Here is a 4408-nt window from a genome sequence, read left to right on the forward strand (position 1 = left end):
GGGAAAGAGAACAGTTGGAATTGAGGCTTTTCAAGCAAAAGCCACTCCTGCCTTTGTAGTCATTGATGAATCTTACACTGTTTGCTTCTGCTGTCACCAGAGTGCATTGAAGGCAGGTGTAGTGTCCACCCAGCTGGTGTGTCATATCTTCAGAAAAATGGAAAAGCTAAAAGTTTTGCATTTCAGGAATGGGTTGGGTGGGCAGATTTTTAAGTGAAGGCCTCTTGCAGGTAGAGGTAGAACTATGGATGTGAAACCTGCCAGAGTTGAACACCTACAGCAGGGAAAATGGAGCAACATGTGGTATCTGAAAGTACCACTGCAGGCCTCTTCACAGGGGACTTGTGTTCTCCTGTGGCAATGTGGCCATTTCTGTGTTGGGCCACCACATTACCAGTATGGGAGGAAGTGGAAAACACCAATATATACCACTGTAAGAATGTTAAAAAGCACAATATAATTGCCCATGTTGCAGTTTGGCCAGGATGTCAGGATTAACACTCCCTGCTCTGTCAAGAAATGTTTAAATGAGCACAGATGGTCATGGCTCAGCCTGGGGTTCCCATGCATGTCTAGTACATGGTGTAAAACACTTGGACAATCCCCAATCTGATTGTATATCCAGCCAGCTGAAGCTGAGCTCTCAGGAGGCTTCAGCTTAGGGTAGCTATCTGGAGAGAGACTTAAGTTCTCCATCAGCCATTCTTCTTCCTAATACCTTCTGCAGTGCAGTGGTGTCTTCCCTTTGAGCCTGTATCCCATCTAAACAGAATGAGGAAAAACTATTAAGTGAAAAGTGACTAAGTGACTGGCCTAATGGTTGGGGGTATGGTGTTTCCTGACCAGCTTTAATAAGAACATGCTAGAAAAGATTCCATATGGAAAAGTTACCCTGTTCCTGAGAAAGTCTGAAGCCAAAGAAAGGAGCAGAGCACTATGGAATTGCCTTCCATGCTGGGATTCACTCCATTCTGCATTTTCTGGTTAGGGCAGTAGGAGCTATAGATTTTCTTTTCCTAACACCAGTTTGTTCCAAACTTGGATCAAAACCCCCATGGTATGAATTGTCCCAGCCTGAGGCCCAGTTCTTTCCTAGATCCCCTTTTTATGCGGGATCTTTGAGCAGCTGTTGGTCCTGGACTGAGCTTAGTACTTCCAAGTGATGCTGTGTAGACATAGCCTTTTGGGTCTCTACATTCTGCTCTTGTGCTTGCCATAGCTGTGTACAAGGGCTCATGCAATTGCTTGGAGAGAATTTTTCTGCCTATCAGGCCTGATCCAACTCCAAAATTGTATAGCCAACTCTTTGATATTATATCATGCTTCCTTTTCTAATTCTGTGGATACAAGCAGGTGTGGTGCAGAAGGGACAAAGGGTTTTGCTAGTGGCAATGCAAAAAGGGTGTAGAGATGTGGGCTGGTATAATAGGAACCACATGCTTATTAAGTGCCCTATTTAGGCTTGTCTGCATGGTCCTATTAAAGCAAGTGTTGGCTCCTTTGATGGGGCACGAGGCTGGTTTCCTTCATCATTTCCCCTGATTTATGTCCCAGCAGCAAACTTGCACATCAGTGGGAAAAGACCAAGTAACGAGAGAAGTTAGCCAAGCCTCACCCCCTCAGCATGATAGGACATTAGATCCTTCAAATCTTTGCCTTTGGCAGCCTGTTAGTTACAGGGTTTAAATCATGCCTTTTAAGACACAGGTAGAGACACTAAAAAGCTTGGGCCTTTCTGAATTAGGGCCTGGATTGTGTAGTTAGAGTCATTTTCTCAATTAGCTTAACATAAATCAGTATAATGAGGCGTTTGGGAGCACTGGGCAGGTTTAGTACCTTGTCTCTCCTGCCTCTGTCCATACCACTCCCACCTGCTTGTTTGGCTGATCAGCCAGTGATTTTATTTTTCCGTGCTGCTAGAGCTGAGCAGTGGGTTTTCATGTCTGAACTGGTTTTCACACCTGCTACATGGGTGCGAGAGGTGAGAACTGGGGGAAATTGCTCTTCTGCATTAAGTAAAGCAGCCCTCATGCATGGCCCAGATCTGGCAGCCTCAGCACCCCACGCCGCACTGTTCTTCGGAGGATGGGGCCAGTGTCCTGTTGAATAGGCAGTGGTGGGTGATGACATGAGTGCAGGAAGTCTAGCAGCAGCAAGGGTGCTGTCAGGCTGCAGAGCATGTGTGGGGGTCCAGCATTGCATTTGCGCTCCAGAGCTGGGTAGACAACCCATGACTTTCCAAGGCTGCACCATGTAAGGGCTGTGCAGTTTTCAGGAAACTGCTGGATAATTGAGATGGAACAAGTTGCCTTGCAAGCCAAATTCAGTCCAGTCCTCTGGTGGAGTGCTGGGATCTGTCTGGGCAAGCAGTAAGATAAAAGTTTGAAGGTTCCACACAGCAAAAAATTAAATCCCAAGAGCTGAAATAACCCATTTTGTGCCTTGTGGTCAATCCCATTGGAGTGGATCTAAATAATCCAATGTAAAATCTGCAGTGCTGGGGACACCTCTTCAGTCATTTGATGAATGGGGGGGGGGATGTGGAGAGATGGCCAAATGAAGGAACTGTTCACCCAGACCATGCATGGCCAAAGGCACAGCCTTCCCTGAGTCTGGTTTTGAGGGTTGGAGCTGAGTAAGACAAAAACACCCAAAACAACCTTAATTGCTCTGTGAGTAATAAAACTGAAACGTGTGTTATAAATAAATCCCAAAATGATGGGCCTCTTCAGCTTTCCTTTTGCAGGGTTTCTTGCTTCCTCTGGAGCACCTGCTGATGTATCTTAACGTATCTGGTGTGATCCTCTCACATTATCCAATGCTGAATCCAACCTTTCAGATGTCTCTCTGACGTTTCTTTTCTCTGTGATGAGCAGCGATGGGTCTCTGTTCTAGTTTGCAGGCATTCCCTGATGATGCAGGGCCAAACAGCCCAAGATCTCAGTCTACTCCTTGGATGGAAAGGCATTGCTCTGAACTCACTGTGGCTTGAGTACTGCTGATAGGTTTGTATCAGAACAGCAGCAGTCCAGGTCTCTCTGGCAGGCATTAGGAGCAGCTCCAAATGTGTAATTGCTGACCTTGTGTTGCTTCTGCATTAATGCCTGAAAGTCCTGAAGGAGATCCCATCAAGTTATTTCACACACATGGCTTCCTCATTCAAAGACCCAGTAAAGGAGGTAGTAGAACAAAGCACAGTCGCTCCATGACCTTCAATCTTAGCAATGTCATAAGGCATCTTGCTCACTCACAATTCATATCAAGTGAGGCCCTGGCTGCACTGCAGTTATAAGGTGAAGCAGCAACAGAATTAGAAGCCCTTCAGCTACCTACCATGTAGCTAAAGGGCAGGTGACCTTCTTCACCATTGCCTCTACATGGCTGTGGACCACCATGTCCCCAGGAGAGCTAAAAGGATGGAGAGCCCTGGGAGTCATTCCTAGGCAGCAGGTAACAGCAGCTTGCTGTTGGTTTAGCTCCTTCACTAAAGGATGCATCTAAGTGTCATGCAGATGGTCTCAGCAAGCCAAGTTATCTTGCTTCCTCCCTTATCTTGCTTCCTCCCTTTCTCAGTGTGGAAGGGTAACCCTTTGCACTACCACAGCTTTAGGAGGTCATGAGGCACCAGCCCAGCAAGGGTAGCCCACTAGAAGTGTTTGTTGGCTGTGTATGGTATGGCTGAAGATTGTCAGTTTGAGCAATATACTCTATTAACTCATTGGAGGTAGAGTGAAGCATTTGTGTCTTTTTGGGCTCAAGTAAATTTTCCTGTTTCAGTGTAGTCAGATCCTCTCTGCCAAGGAAGGTTTAATCCAATTCAGACATCATCTTCTTCAAAGTTTCCCAATTTGAATCTGGATTAGGTTTCTGAAGATCACCCAAAACCCTGCACCATGTTTTGAGTAGCTGTGTAGCTGTTTAGGTGGTGGCTCTTGTTGCTGGTTGTGCATATTTCATTGTCTGTGGTGCTGGTGATGTCCTAGAGGTTGTGTCTTTGGCTTCGCTATCGTGTGAGCTGCAGCTGCTCCCACGTTTTGGTGGTTAACTTCATGGCAGAGAAGATTATACTATTTGGCATGAGGATGTGCTCATAAAGAACCAGGTCCATTCCAGCATTTTTCTAACATGCAACTCTGATCCTCCAAGAAGAACATCTTGCAGCTGTTTTAAGAACTCATGCCTGGTTCTCTGTGGGATTTTATTCTTGCTTCCAGATCTTTTTTTTTCCGCTGCCTGCTAAAATACCAATTGTTTTCTTTTCTGCGTTGCTTATATCAAAATATTTAGTGATGGACTTTTCTCTGTGACATCCCACTGCATCCCCTAACTACTGTGGAGTGTTCATCAGTCTCACTGACATTAACCAGTTCTGCAGGAAACCAGCACTGCCAAGCAGGCAGGCCCCCAC

This window comes from Chaetura pelagica, unplaced genomic scaffold (genome assembly GCF_000747805.2).
Source record: "Chaetura pelagica isolate M959 unplaced genomic scaffold, ChaPel_1.0 scaffold656, whole genome shotgun sequence".
In the NCBI taxonomy this organism is placed as follows: Eukaryota; Metazoa; Chordata; class Aves; order Apodiformes; family Apodidae; genus Chaetura; species Chaetura pelagica.